General features: G+C 39.1%; 1 protein-coding gene across 5 annotated transcripts in view; it reads left to right on the plus strand.

Moving 5' to 3' along the window:
- LOC106867583 (zinc finger homeobox protein 4) overlaps positions 1-17,500 on the plus strand; it is a 672,925-nt gene that overhangs the window by 175,030 nt on the left and 480,395 nt on the right. For all 5 annotated transcript variants that reach the window (XM_089364792.1, XM_089364797.1, XM_089364793.1 and 2 more), the window contains one exon: positions 5,405-5,515. The gene's annotated coding sequence lies outside the window, so the exon portion shown is untranslated. The remainder of the gene's footprint in view (positions 1-5,404; positions 5,516-17,500) is intronic.

A 17,500-nucleotide genomic window follows, 5' to 3' on the forward strand; every position in this document is an offset into this window, starting at 1 on the left:
ATGCCTTTGCGTATAGCTCTGTTCGACAAGATGAAATAGCAACTAAATTCTTCCTCAAAGTCACTTCGTACCGTCTTGCAAAATTGAATGACACATGGGACAAAAGCTGCTCTAAATATACAAATCACAGCTGGAAGTCTCTTTGATGGTAAGTCTGCAGAATCAGGAACCGAAACTACGAAATATGTAAAAATATCATTACAGTACCACTAACATCGCCGCCGCTGCCACCACCTCCACCACCACCACAACAACAACAAGTCAAATACTCAGTTGTTCAACACGGTGGTCATGTCAGGATTCCGTCTTGATCTGATACTGTAACGATGCTTTTCAGTTGCAGGTCCTGATGCCAGGGTATCGGTGGTGGTGGTGGTGGTGGTGGTGGTGGCGGTGGTGGTGGTGGGGATGGCATGTATTGATTAAGTGTTTAACCGGTTTCAATCACGGAATTGCAGTCATATTGGAGCAATTCCTATCGATTATGTGGAATCCTGTTTTTGGTGCATGGCAATTATTTTATCGAACCCAAGGAAAATTTTTATACCTTGAATTTAAAACTCCGATAAGACTGATGTTTACCTCTGTTCCTGGATTTTCTATTTTTGTTGCTGAGAGACAAATTGCAGTAATGTACGGTAGATGAGTCAGATTTTCTTTCTTAAGCCTGGTACTCGTTCTACCGATCTCTTCTGCCTAGCCACTAAGTTATGTGGATGTAAACTCACCAACACCAGTTGTCAAGTGGTGGTGGGCCACAAACGCAGACACAAAGACACACACACACGCACACACACATACATACGCACACACAACACACACACACACAGAGACGCACAGATGCACACGTGCGCACGCACACATACTTACGTGTACATATATATATATATATGCATATATATATGTATATATATATATATATATATATATATATATATATATATATATATATATATATATATGTATGTATAATACAGAGTTGACCAAAAGTCACCCGACAGTAAATCAAAATTCCATATGTAATATATATATATATATATATATATAGTTGAAATTTACAGAAAAACAAAAGACGAAGACAGGTGTATGAACAACAAGGTGTGTGTGTGTGTACATACAAACGTACATATACATATGTGTATATGTATGTCTATGTATATATATGTATGTGTGTATGTATATACATGTATATATATCTATATATATATATATATCTTTACAAATAGATAGATAGATAGATAGATAGATAGATAGATAGATAGATAGATAGATGGATAGATAGATAGGCAGATAGATGAACAAATAGACATACATCCTTGCAAACACTGGTATACACACTCGCGCGCGCGCACCCACATACACTCACACACAGTTATACGCCATTTTGTACATAGATGTGACATATTTTAAGGAGTGGTTATATAAATAATTCTAAAATGGCAACGTAACAAAAACAAAATCTAAATATATACATACGTATGTATATATGTATACAAATACGTGCGTATATACAGGTATATGTATGTGTTGGTGTGTGTATCTGTATGCATGCGTGTGCATGCATATATACATATATATATATGTGTCTGTGTGTTTATGCAGTATGTATGGACGTATGTACACACACATACACACACACACACACACAAACACACACACACACAAACACACACACACACACATACACATATATATATAAGCTCTTAGGTTCACACTTCTAGGTTTGTAATGAAAGAGACTTAGGTAATATAAAAAAGACAAAAAGATCCCCCCCACCAAAAAAAATCTAGAACTTACTAACAACAATAACAAACAATAATTAATAATAATAATAATAATAATAATAATAATAATGATAATGATAATAGGAGTGGTAGGCGGAGGAGGAATTATAAAAAAAAATATTTATCAGCGAACACTGATTTAATCACTGGAAAGCTCGTTAGTTCTAACGAGATGTAGAGAGATCTGCTAGTGTAATCAGGATGCCTTAATGAGCTTTGATTGTATCTCATTTGCTATGTTAATACTCCTAATTAGACAGTTAATTACTGTCCTTCAAAGCCAACTTTAATCCTATAAGTATTTTCTTCGTTCCTGCTTTTCTCTACACCGCCATCCCACCTCCCGCTCGCTCGCGCTTCCCGCTTACAAACCAGTCCTGATCTGCACAGTTAGCAGAGTTTAATCACCATTTATCCTCTCTCTATTGTCTGTCTCATTCTTGCGCTCTGTCTCTGTCTCTCAGCCGCTGACCACCACTCTTGTTTTAATTTCACTTCTTCTTTCTTCTTACGCTTTCTCTTTTCCTCCAACCTACCCCCATCTCTCTCTCACCCCCTCTCTCTCTCTTTCTCTCTCATTGTCTTCTTTTCGGTCTTCAATTTTACGTTTCTATATTTTTTGTTTCTATCTATCTATCTATCTATCTATCTATCTCTCACTCTCTCTCTCTCTCCCTCTCCCTCTCTCTCTCCCTCTCTCTCAGTATATATATATATATATATATATATATATATGTATGACATTTTTTACCCTAGACAATCGTGCCAAACTGTCTCTCAGTTTGTCTCTTTCTATTTGTTTCTGAGTCTTTGTTTGTCACATTGAATGTTTCTTGGACTCTCTCCATCTTCCCCAGACCTCTCTCTCTCTCTCTCTCTCTCTCTCTCTCTCTCTCTCTCTCTCTCTATCTATCTATCTATCTATCTATCTATGCATACATACATGTTATTACATTTTTGCTCCGTTTTCCGTTTTGCGCTTAAGGTCATCTCAAAGAGATTTAGTCTTAATGTCTGTCAAATAGAACTATCGTCTCACTCCCCTAAACGCTTTACATAAGGGTCTTCTTGTCCCCACCGCCCACAACTCTAAAATACATCACCACTGCCATCGTTTCCACCACCATCACCACCACTACCACCATCCCCACCTCTCTTCATACATCATGTCATTTGTAAGGTTTCATCAATGTCCTGTTTTCTCCTTTAAAACAAAGAGAATCAGTTCCACTTTCTCAAAGCTGAACAAAACGTTGGTTCTAATTAGAAACTCTTGTTAATTCTCAGTTCTTGTTAAAACCATGAGTCACTACGTCAGTCATGGGCAAATTTCGGCCAGTAGGCTTGTGTTGAATTTACCTTGGAATTCCATTTTAGTATTGTGACTCGCCTCATGATGAGTCATGTCTCATCCGGCCCGCTTCTTGAAAAATATTGCCCATGCCTACCCTATGTGGTCGCTTGACGTGTTAGAAATAACAACCACATATCTTATAAACCGCACGTTAACGTCGTGAAAAATAAAGGTCATATTGGTAAATATATTCTTAGATATGTTATGCCTGGGTAAAGAACAGGATGGTTATGCATGCCTCAATAGTTTTGAATTATTCATAAGTTTGTTCGATTACAATTCACCTGGCATTAAATAATCGTTTTGAAAACTATTTTTTCTTACCTGGAAACAATGATATGGTCAGTTGACAGCAAATTGTCCGATATTTGGACATCTGATAGAATATGATCCTTTAAAATCAGCATCTCACTTACACTGTCGGTTTGAGAGGATTGTCTTGTAGGCGCAGGTATGAAGTTTGCTTCTGAATCACATAATTCCAGTTTCAATCTCACCGGGCAGCACTTTGGGCAAGTGTCTTCTGTTATTCTGTTATAGTCTCGGATCGACCAAAACCTTGTGAGTGGATTTTGTAGATGGAAACTGAAAGAAACCCGCCGTACATATCTATATATATTTGTGTGTATGTGTGTGTGCCTTTGTGTCTGTGGTTGTGCCCCCATCATCACTTGACAACCAGTGTTATTGTGTTAAGTTCCCCATAAAAAAGATTAGTTCTGGGGTTGATTTGTTCGAATAAAGCCCTTCAGGGTGGTGCTCCAGCATGGCTGCAGTCAAGTGACTGAAACAAGTAAAATAGTAAAAGAATACTGCTCTGAGACACGAACACATGATTTTCACTAGATGTCACATATCTTCAGCAGGAGGAGACGCCGAGAATAAAATGTCTGCCAATGTTCCAAGATGGGAGGTTCAGAATTGTGAAGTATTTCAGATTGCAAGAGACTGTGCGAAATAAAATCAAAACTTCCTTGGAGAGAAATGTGTATGGAGGTATATGAGACGTCTTGGCGCAACCGTTTTGGCGACACTGGCTTACTTGACATCAAACATTTTAATGCTTTTCTCATTCTCTCTGCCTTTCTATGTGGGTGGTCATGTTTCTATTATGCATATGAGGAGATAGAAACTGTTTATTTCAATCGTATTCAATTAAGACATTGTCATGGCTTTCTCTCTATCTGCATGTGTATATTTCCGCGTGCATGCGTTAATGGAACCTGCAGAAGAGGGAAACCGAGAAAGAGTCTTATGACTTCTTGCCTGAGAAGTGAATAACTTTTAATGTTTATTGTGAATTGTCTATTTGTACAACTCCGTGTAGGAACTGAGTTCATTTTGGACCATTGTTGATATAAACTCACAGACTTACCTTTATAAGTTCCAGCCCTTTTACAATATTCTTAGCAATCAGTTTAAGTGGGGTCAGGGAAATTTTTGTAATCTCAGCTGTATTTTCAACTTGCTCTTGTTCATTCTGACAACACCAGCTCTTCGTAAGATATATTATCTCCACGTGCGCCTAGCAACTCAGCTACACACTCACCAAAATTTCTTCAAACCTTTTACCATTTACATTTGTCACAATATCTTTCAGAATTTAATGTAGACTTCCTGTTTGTGGAGGAGGCGCAATGGCCCAGTGGTTAGGGCAGTGGACTCGCGGTTTCGATTCCCATACCGAGCGTTGTGAGTGTTTATTGAGCGAAAACACCTAAAGTTCCACGAGGCTCCGGCAGGGGATGGTGGCGAACCCTGCTGTACTCTTTCACCACAGCTTTCTCTCACTCTTACTTCCTGTTTCTGTTGTACCTGTAATTCAAAGGGTCAGCTTTGTCACACTGTGTCACGCTGAATATCCCCGAGAACTACATTAAGGGTACACGTGTCTGTGGAGTGCTCAGCCACTTGCACGTTAATTTCACGAGCAGGCTGTTCCATTGATCGGATCGACTGGAACCCTCGACGTCGTAAGCGACGGAGTACCAACAACAACTTGTTTGTGGAAAACTTGTAATGTATCAGATACTGTTTGGTCATATATTTTTCCAAGCAACATACAGAATTAAAAATTTTACTTCATTCTATCACTCAGCTTTGTTATCCATAATCTCCATAACACTGAACTTCTTTATTAAATTTCTACCCATTGGCAAAAGAAAAACAAATGCTTGAAAAATGCTGCCCCGGATGATATTTAGATGATGTTTCGACAATTACCTCTTTTTCATATTTTTAACCATCTTTATTTTTCTTTTCACAGACTGTATCACCCACTGGAACTGATAGCGTGACATATTATCAAACTGGTAATTTAGAGATATTCTTTACTAAGATGAACCTGGGAGACTTTCTCTAAACAAAATGATTCAAGGTAAGTCCAACTGAAAATTTATTCCTTTTAAAGTATTTTTCAGTATACAAATTTACATAGTATATAGTGTAAACATTTGGTGAAAACACTCAAACATCGTCTCTGTCTTTCCAAATCTTGCTGCATTTCACATGGAATTTATTGTTCTTCAAAGTCATCTTGGTATATAAGTCGACTTATCTTTTTTGGCAGTAAATTTTTGTTTGTAAATTTCGACTCGTATGGCGAAAAGTACATCATCTGTTTCAATTTGAGAGTTTAAAGTTGCTAATTTTAGTCTCTATATTTCACGCACCGCTAAAAATATTGTTTATCTATCAAAAGCTAATGAGGAACATTTTCATTTCTGAAAGAAGAAGAATAAGAGAATTTTCTATAAAAACTTCTCAATAGCTGCAGATCAGATTTTGAAAGAATAATCTATTTTTATTCATAGTTCTTGGGAAAAAATTATCACTTAATAAAAATAACATTAAAATTATGCATAAATACATATGTATGCATATATATGTATACATACATACATACATACATATATATATATATATATATATATATATATATATATATATATATATATATATATATATATATATATATATATATATATATGGGAGATTATACAAAAAATAACAACAGACGAGGACAGGTGGTGTAAATAACAAAAGTATATATTAGTATGACGCTCGGGAATACGGAAAGTCTTTGACATATATATCACTGTCCAATTTTTCCTGTCTTGGTTTGTGTTTGCCACCTTGTGATCCTCTGTGTAGTGGGTTGATCCACTACTCAGGAAGAGACTATTCTAGAGTACGTTCTGTCTTATCTTCGAAACGTCTAGTTAGAATAGAGACAGCTGATGAAGGAATATTCCAAGTGGCTTTCCGTTTTCCTATGTGTTCGTTCCGTTGTCTGTTGTTCATTGTTCTAACGTCCTGTACCCTGATATGCATATATATACACATGTAGATGTAAGTATGTACATATATGTGTGTATACATGTATATATATTCTTTGTATTATTATATATATATATATAAGGATAAGATCGATATTTAAAATATTGATTTTATCAAGTGGCCAGCATGGGAATAAAAACCATCAAAGGTAACAATTATTTAAAATTATAATATAGGGTATCTAAGAGATACCGCCATGCTGAAAAATAGCAGTCAAATCTTGACTCTAAACCACATGAACATTAATTTTTATATATATATATATATATATATATATATATATATATATATATATATATATATATATATATATATATATATATATATATATATATATACACTATTTATTTGTGAGTGGATGTATAGTGAGTGTATATACAGCTGTTGTGTGTGAGCATGTATATGTTGTGTGTGTGTGGAAGAACCTTGCCTATGTGCATGTGAGTATGTGTATGGACACAAACACACACGTGTCATTTTCTTCTTGTTTGCATTTGTAATTGTGTAACATTTTCTTCGTTTTTTCTTTTATTCCTTTCTCGTTTTCTTTGTCTTTGTTGTCATACACATTCGCTTGCTTTCTCCCAAAATATATAATGCTCTTAGGTTAGATTTTTGGGGCCAGCCAGATTTGAACAGTTTCAAGTGTAACCGGCCAAAACTGTAAGGATAATCTGGAAACTTGACTGAAGAGAGAAGTTTAGGAATGACCCATCCTTGTTTTCTTCCTTTCCGTCTTTGTATCGTCTGTCTGTCCGGATCTTTTATTGTCGTCTGTTGCATTCTTGTTCCATATATTCATCATCATCATCATCATCATCATCGTTTAACGTCCGCTTTCCATGCTAGCATGGGTTGGACGATTTGACTGAGGACTGGTGAAACCGGATGGCAACACCAGGCTCCAGTCTGATTTGGCAGAGTTTCTACAGCTGGATGCCCTTCCTAACGCCAACCACTCAGTGGATATATATATATATATATATATATATATATATATATATATATATATATATATATATATATATATATATATATATATATATATATATATATTCGTTCCTTAGTCGAAAGACATCTGTTATGTCCCGTTATTATTCCTATTGTATTTATGTAACATTGTTCGTTTTTTTTTTTCGTCCTAGTTTTTGTATACATTCGCTGCTTTCTTCTAAGGAATCTAATGCTCTTAGCTTAGTTTTTCCTTGGGGCTGACCAGATTGGAGCAATATCGAAAATAATCAGCCGAAACTGCAAGGATAATCTGGATCTCGACTGAAGAAAGAAAATTCCGAATGACATGTCCGTGTTTTCTTTGTATCGTCTATCTGGATGTTTTGTTGTCCCTTTCTTGTACCACCTAACTGTCTGGTTGTTTTGTCTTCTTGTCCCATTCTGTATGATATATATATACAGGTTTAGATTTCGGCCACAGGGCCAGCAATTTCAAAAAAGGAGTTAAGTTGATTACATTGATGTCGGTACCTGACTGGTCTTTATTCTATCGACCCTGAAGGATAACAGGCAAATTTGACGTCGGCAGATTTTGAACCCAGAACGTAAAGACGGACAAAACACCAGAGCTAACTATTCATTTTTCCCGGCGTGCTAACAATCTTCCACATATACATACATACATACATACATACATACATACATACATACATGCACGCACACATACACACACACACGTATATGTATATATATATGCACATGTATATCATGTGTGCGATATTATACGCAAAGTGTGTGAGCATGTATACACAAGATGTGTATGAGTGTTATATGCAGTGTGTGCGAATGTGTGTGCGAGTGTGTGTGTGTGTGCGCGCGCGTGTGTGTGTGTGTGTCTGGGTGTGTGTGCATCCGTGTGAAAGTGTGTGCGAGACAGGAGACAAGGTTTTAGACATTAAGAGAGAGTGACTTCCCCCCAAATCTCCAAGACAGATTCTGTGGACCATGAAAAACATGTCATGAAGACATGTGAACTGTTAAGCTGGTGTTGCCTCTATAATTATTAGCTGTGTGTACAAGAGGAGGAGGAGGAGGAGGTGGTGGCGGTGGCGGCGGTGGTGGTGGTGGTAGTGGTGGTGGGTGGTGGTGGTGTTTGTGGTGGAGGTGCCAGTGACTGTGATGGTGGTGGCAGCAGTGTGTTGGTAGAAATTGAAGTAGCAGTATTGTAGTGTTGACGGTGGTGTTCTGATGTTGTTGTAGTGGTGGTGGTGGTGGTGGTGGTGGCGGTGGTGGTGGTGTTGTTGTGGTGGTGGTGGTGGTGGTGGCGGTAGTAGTGGTGGTGGTGGTGGTGGCGGTAGTAGTGGTGGTGGTGGTGGTGGTGGTGGTGGTGGTGGTGGTGGTGGCGGCGGCGGTGGCGGTATGATTGTGGTGGTGGTGGTGGCGGTTGTGGTGTTGGTAAGGGTAATGATGCTACAGTGAAGGTGATGGAAATAGTTCAGGTGGTGAGGGTGGTGGTGTTGGTGGTGATGCTGGTTATAGTGGTGGCCAGGAATGTTGGTCGTGGTGGTGGTGGTGGTGGTGGTGGTCGTCGTAATTGTTGTATTTGTTGTTAATTAACGCTTGGTCAACCATGACTGTCCAAATCAGAAGCAGTAACCAAAACCATTCCAGCCGTGACAATCCCATCGCTTACCTGTGTGCAGATAAACCAATGCACCTTTGTTCTAAGACAGTAGGATGTATGATATGAGGGTGGTTAAGCTGTTATTTCTACCAATGGCATCTAATGATAGTGTTGTTAAGTGGCATGGCCATAATAGTGGTGAAATATCTCTTAAATTAAGGGTCCTTTGGGAATCCATATGGCCCTTAGGAGTCTATGTGGCCCTTGCAGATACATAGAGCTCTTGGGTATTCATATAAGATTTTGTTGTTAAAATTTATGTGCGATAAATTGGGTTTTCATCTACGATATACAAGATATTTCAATAATTTTTTTAAATACAATTTCTAATAATATTTAATTATAAAAATCTAATAGGATTTTTTTTTGATATCGAATGGTTTTGAGACCCCTCCCCGAGTAAAATAGGAAATAATGGGGTCCATAAGTAAAAAAAAAATGGTTGAGAAACACTGTTCCAGGTGATCGCATGCCCTGCTTAAAATATCAGCCAAATTTCCTTTAAACTACACCCTACAGACATGGATACTCCATGCCTCACTAAAATACGTTACGGCCATGGCTGGAACGCTTTTGCCAAGGATCTGCAGGATCAGAGGCTTACATAACAACTAGAAAACCAGCGCAATACCACTAAACCGCGGTACAAAGTACATTAGTGTAGCTAGATCGGGTGGGGACGGTCCACCCCGGGTGACACTTTTAAAGGTGCATCACTTTTGGGTCGGCTGTATGCAATATACGTTTTTTGTGGGGTTCGGAGCAGCAAATAGAAGGACCGCCTCGGGCGGTACACACTCTATCGACGCTATTGATAAAGTATTACCCACTACACATTTCGAAAACACAGTAATGATAAACAAACAATACCGCAATATAATACCGCTTCGACACGTTCTTGTGCCAAAAAGAAAGATCACTGGACCTGCTAGAAATGCGAGCTAAATTTTCTTTAAACTACCCTCTTACGTACTGAAAGGAGAAGGGCACACTTTCGATAAAGTATTCTTAAATAGATTGGGTTGTTCTTGGCAAGCAAAAAATTGTCTTTTTATTATAGATCTTTCTCGATCAGGACTGATCTGGGGGCTCATCTCAAATCACCACCATCACCACTACGACCACCATCACCACCACCACCACCACTACTACTTCTACTACTACTACTACTACTACTACTACTACTACTACATTAACACTGCGCAGTGTCACTACGGAATATCACCCTCCATTACATTCTGTTTGCTACACAGCAAGACTACTCATACAGCTAAACACTCCTCATTATTTACACAATCCCACTACACACAAAACACACGTTACTATTTATTACTACACTATCTCATTATCACACTATTACAACATAATACTGTTTTTTACTACACACACACACACACACACTCCAGGGGTGTATATTCCGGTTGCGTTAGGTGTGTGCTGCACACCCATCGGAAAATTGGTAAATTCATTATAAATATTAACCTTATTCATTAATTTAATTACAGGCCTTTATAGCAAAAACTTTTCTTATAAACCTGCTTGAAATTTGGTGGCGCTGGGTGTAGCAGCACACCCAATACAACAGCCAGCATACGCCATTGGCACACACAAACTAGTACATACACACGCCCACACACACACACACACAAACGCGCGCGCGCGCATGCATGCACGCACGCACACAACACAGTGGTATTTATTACAATAAGTACTGGGGGGGGGGGGGCGATTCGTTCGACTAAAAGAACCATTCTTCAAGGCGGTGCCCCAGCATGGCCTGGGTCTAATGACTGAAACAATTATTAAAAAAAAAAAACAGGAGTGGCTGTGTGGTAAGTAGCTAGCTTACCAACCGCATGGTCCCGGGTTCAGTCCCACTGCGCGGCATCTTGGGCAAGTGTTTTCTACTATAGCCTCGGGCCGACCAAAGCCTTGTGAGTGGATTTGGTAGACGGAAACTGAAAGAAGCCCATCGTATATATGTATATATATATGTACGTGTGTGTGTATGTTTGTATGTGTGTGTTTGTCCCCCCAACATCGCTTGACAACCGATGCTGGTGTGTTTATGTCCCCGTAACTTAGCGGTTCGGCAAAAGAGATCGATAGAATAAGTACTAGGCTTCTAAAGAATAAGTCCTGGGGTCGATTTGCTCGACTAAAAAAAAAAAGGCGGTGCTCCAGCATGGCCACAGTCAAAAGACTGAAACAAGTAAAAGAGTAAAAAAAAGAAAAAAAGGAAAAAAAGAAGTCCTGACTATTCACACAACACATCGGTGTTTATTACTACACAATCCCAACTATACACAACATAGTGATACCACGCACACAGTGTGTAGTAATACTACGTACTCCGTACTACGTACTCCGTACTACGTACTCCGTACTACGCACACAGTGGAAAGAAGGTATTAATTAGTAATACTACGCACACAGTAATACTACGCACACAGTAATACTATGCACACAGTGGAAACAAGGTATTAATTACTACAACGCAGTATCTAAGGATGTCACTATACAAGTTCCCATCACAAATACCATACGGTGTGTCATCAGAATATTCAACTGATTACACAGTCCTAATGTACAACACTTCTTTATGCGTAGTACTACAATGCACTATTTGCACGGTACTGCAACACGGCAGACGATCGCTTCAACACATCCATTTCACAGGAGACGCCATGGAAGAGCCGTGATAGACTGCGTTATTCCAGAAAAACACAAAGAGGAAGCGAGCCCATTACAGTGATTTAACAGTAAAGGTGGCGCCACCGATATGCTCCGTTAACACTCTGTGTGAGGTCTGTTGAGTTCTTTGTAGCAATGGAATGGTTCAGGAAACCTTTGAGTAACGATGCTAATTAACAGAGCCATCACCATCTGAATGGATGCCAGGAACTTCCTTATTCCCATTACGCACGCGTACACAAGCGCGAGCGCATACACACACACGCACACATGCATGCGTTCGCGCATACACACACACACAGACGTACGCGCACGCACATATGCATACACACACAAACATGCATACACACTCATGCTCTCACACATATCAAGCACACACGTATACGTACACCCTTTCACACACCTGAACACACACATATGCACATACATACATACATACATACATACATACATGCATACATACATGCATACATACAAGTATATCTACATACGAACACACACTCATACGCACACTTACAAAAATACATTTGTAAAGCACACACACACTCACACACACACACACACACACACACACACATATATATCTGTATAACACGCGCACGTCACACACACACTCACACACACACACATATATATTTCACGCGCACGTTCATTGCGCATACATGCATATAATATACATATAACACACACACAGACTCTAATACACATACACATACAGTGCACATAAGGTGATGCATACACGTGTATATACACATATATGGATATCATAGACACACACAGACATGCACGTTACTTATGCATCGCAATTATAACACACACGCAATCACACACATTAGTGTACCACACAAATATATTTGTTGCATACACAAATACACGCATACACAAATACACGCATACACATATTCATGTATACATAAATAAGCATATATATATACATGTGTGTGTGTGTATCTATACTCTTTACTCTTTTACTTGTTTCAGTCATTTGACTGCGGCCATGCTGGAGCACCGCCTTTAGTCGAGCAAATCGACCCCAGGACTTATTCTTTGGAAGCCAAGTTCTTATTCTATCGGTCTCTTTTGAGGAACCGCTAAGTTACGGGGACGTAAACACACCAGCATCCGTTGTCAAGCGATGTTGGCGGGGACAAACACAGACACAAACACACACATACAGATATATATATATATATATATATATATATATATATATATATATATATATATATATATATATGTATATATAAATATATATATATATACATATATACGACGGGCTTCTTTCAGTTTCCGTCTGCCAAATCTACTCGCAAGGCTTTGGTCGGCCCGAGGCTATAGTAGAAGACACTTGCCCAAGGTGTCACGCAGTGAGACTGAACCCGCAACCATGTGGTTGGTAAGCAAGCTACTATACACGTATACATGTGTACATCTATGCAAATATACATACTCACACATACACGCATTCATGCTCATGTCAATACAAACATATATACATAGACGCAGGTGTAGCCGTGTGGTAAGAAGCTTGCTTCCCAATCACGTGGTTCCAGGTTCAGTTGCACTGCGTGACATCTTGGACAAGTGTTTTCCACTATAGCCGCGAGCCGACCGAAGCCTTTCGAGTGGGTTTGGTTGACGGAAACTGAAAGAAGCCCGTCGTGTGTGTGTGTGTGTGTGTGTGTGTATGTGTGTGTGTGTGTGTGTTTGTGTGTGTGTGTGTGTGTGTGGCAGCAGCTTTATAGGTTCTCGGACAAATTAGTACACTGAGCCCAATAGTATTTATGTATTGCCTGTAAGCCATTGTATACATAGATCAAAATGAAGCCCATAGATCCTTGAGGGCGCTGGGCAACTACCCGGTATGCGCTTGCTTTGAGGTCGCAATGACAGAAAGATAAGAAGGTAATGACAGACAGATAGATGGACACATATGCATACCAACAATTCACACATGAATTCATACAGACGAGCAAAGCAAGCCGCTTAAGCATAGCTATTTCACAGGAAAAAAATAAAAAGCAATAAGACAATAATGTTGATTTCAAATTTTGGCACAAAACCAGCAACTTCTGGGTAAGGTAAATCGATTACATCGACTCCAGTCTTCAACTGGTACCTATTTTATTAACCTCGAAAGGATGAAAGGGCAAAGAGACCTCGGCGGACTTTTGACCAAGGTCTACTTCCTCTTTCTGATTGCTAAAATTGTTGCAATATCTATGAGTGGAGGAAAGCGGCGAGCTGGCAGAAACGTTTGCACACCGGGCGAAATGCTTAGCGGTATTTCGTCTGCTGTTACGTTCTGAGTTCAAATTCCTCCGAGGTCGACTTTGCCTTTCATCGTTTCGGGGTAGATAAATTAAGTACCAGTTACGTACTGGCGTCGATGTAATCGACTTAATCCCTTTGACTGTCCTTATTTGTCCTTTGTGGGCAATAAAGAAATAAGAAACGTTAGCACGCCGGGCGAAATGCTTAGCGCATTTCGTCTGTCTTTACGTTCTGAGCCGAGGTCGACTTTGCCTTTCATCCTTTCGGGGTCGATAAATTAAGTACCAGTTGCGTACTGGCGTCGATCTAATCGTCTGGCCCCACCTCTTAAAAAATTTCGGGCCTTGTGCCTAGAGTAGAAAAGAATATCTATGACAGGAGAATAAATTTATTAAAATAAGACTTGTTACATGATTTTTATCAATACCGATTTTAGCAATACCTCCCTCAAAATTTAAAAGAACACGTGATTGATTGAATATTCTTTTCTATTCTAGGCACAAGGCCCGAAATTTTAGGGGAGGGAGACAATCTTCTAATGTGTTTTGGGACTTCTTCTTCTTCTTCTTCTTGTTCTTCTTCTTCTTCTTCTTCTTCTTCTTCTTCTTCTTCTTCTTCTTCTTCTTCTCCTTCTTCTTCTCCTTCTCCTTCTTCTTCTTCTTCTTCTTCTTCTTCTTCTTCTTCTTCTTCTTCTTCTTCTTCTTCTTCTAGTCCTTCTTCTTCTTCTTCATTGCTGATGTGATATTCCTTTTCCACCTCTTCCTCCTACACCTCTTCTCCTACCTACACCTCTTCCTTCTCCCCATCTCCCTCCTCCGCCTTCTCTTCCTCCGCCCTCTCTTCCTCCTCCTCTTCCTCAACACCAACGGCAACAGCACCATCATCATCATCGTTATACTATGAAGGCCGAACACCACCACCACCACCGCTAACATCACTATCATCACTATCACAATCGCCATCGTTATCATCGTCATCATCATCATCAATAGCAACAAGAACAATAACCACTCCAGTAACCTCATCGTTCTGTTCGTTATCGAACTATCATTTCACCCCCCTTCCCTCTTCCCCTCCTCAACCTCACCATTCCACGTGCTACCAAGACAACCATTTTCCAAACCGTTCTATAACCACCACCATTACCGCCCACTCCAACCACAAATATAATCCTCATTATCACCATCATCATCGTCATCATCATCATCATCGTCATCATCATCATCATCATCACCACCACCACCATCGTCATCATCATCATCATCATCATCATCATCATCACCATCATCATCATCATCATCATCACCATCATCATCATCATCATCATCGTCATCGTCGTCATCATCATCATCATTATTATCACCATCATCATCATCATCGTCATCGTCATCATTCAAACGATTAGTTTGTTTTAATCCCTTCTGTCATCAGCCAGATATCACCGCGGCTATCAGCGCAACCATCAACCCAACCACAACCATCGACATCCCCCCTCCTCCACCATCACCACCATCACTACTACTACTACTACTACTACCACCAACATCACTGCACTCCATCCTCACCATCACCACCGCCGCCGCCGCCACCACCACCACCATCATCGCCACCACCACTGCCAGCACATTACCACTGACTAATACCACGGTTATTAGTCTAATTATGTCATCGCTGTCATCAATGATGTCACCTTGTAATTCATTCTGATAATATCTGGGATGCTGGATGGGGAGAAGTCTACCTTGCCAACCCCTGCGCTAGCACACACACACACACGCACAAACATTCGCAAAACTAACAACCACACACACACACACGTACACATACACACACACATACATATATATATATATATATATATATACATACATATATAAACACGCAAAACGCAAGCACGCATACGCTATCACACATACAAACACGTACTAACAGTCACATATGCGTATACGGACACATGCACATAGAGACAAGCTTACACACACACACACACACACATGCACAAATGCGCAAACTCGCACTCACACATACACACGCTCACACACGGGTACACACATTCTCACATGCATACACACATACACAAATACGTAGTAAATACGTCATGGCTCTGAAGATACGAAAAAAAAAATAGAAGGAATGGCCATGAGTGGAATGCTTTGGATTATTGGTGTGCTCGATCCAGGACTTTTATGAGTCTGGAGGAAAACGAACACCAATATCAGAAACGATTCCATCTATTAAAACACCACAAGCAACAAAGACAAACGGCAGACAACAACAATAATTACAGCAACAGCAAATATTTAATAACTGTGTGTACACTCTCAAGAGCAACCACGGCAATTGTCAAAGCAAAAACAACTACAAGACAAAAAAAAAGGAGAAGAAAGCAAAACAAAATTAATAAGCTATGCAATTAAAGCCAGCTGCGGGTTCTTTGTAAAACACTATTAGAGGAATAAACACAGTTGTTGTGCCATTATACAAGATAACTAATTGGTCTTCGAAATAACCGTTTGTCGTGTTGTAGTTGGAAGTTCTGATTACCGCAACACATAATTAAATACCCATTTCCATCCAAGAAAATTGCAAATTTCTGGCAAGAATTGGTAACATTTTGCGTATGTATGTATGCATGTACGTACGTACGTACGTATGTATGTATGTATGTATGTATGTATGTATGTATGTATGTATAGGCGTAGGAGTGGCTGTGTGGTAAGTAGCTTGCCTACGAACCACCTTCATCAGGTGTCTTGGGGAAATTTTTAACCTGGGTTCTCATTCCTAAGATATTTTTTGATGTTATTATTATTATTATTATTATTATTATTATTATTATTATTATTATTATTATTATTAAGGTCACTATCTTAGGAATGAAAACCCAGGTTCAAAATTTCCCCAAGACACCTGATGAAGGCTGGAGGGCTTCATCGGCTGAAACGTTGCGTTAACAACAAACAAGATGAGGACAAATATCCATCAAATATAAATAATGTACATAATTCCTCATCTCTAAAATATTGAACATATAGATAGATAGATAGATAGATAGATAGATAGATAGATAGATAGATGGATAGATAGATAGATAGATAGATAGATAAATAAATAGATAGATAGACGCTGATTGTTCCAACAGCATAGATCATTGTCATCTCCTTGTGTTTCCTTGCCTGGTTGTCAATGGCATTTCTGACTTTCTGTCTGTGACCTCCCAGTCGACGATTAAGTCTTGTTGCGCATAAATTTTGACAGGGCAATGGAGCACTTTTTAATCAAAGCTGAAAAATGAATGCTTATGATTATAAAATCGATATTTAACTTCGAATTCAGTTGCCCCAATATTTACTATACGTTCATGTCTGCTGTATCTTTCTGCATTAGCGCAGTATATTAACAACTTTATTAAATAAT

This window comes from Octopus bimaculoides, chromosome 16 (assembly GCF_046866305.1).
Source record: "Octopus bimaculoides isolate indiv1 chromosome 16, ASM4686630v1, whole genome shotgun sequence".
NCBI classification, from domain to species: Eukaryota; Metazoa; Mollusca; class Cephalopoda; order Octopoda; family Octopodidae; genus Octopus; species Octopus bimaculoides.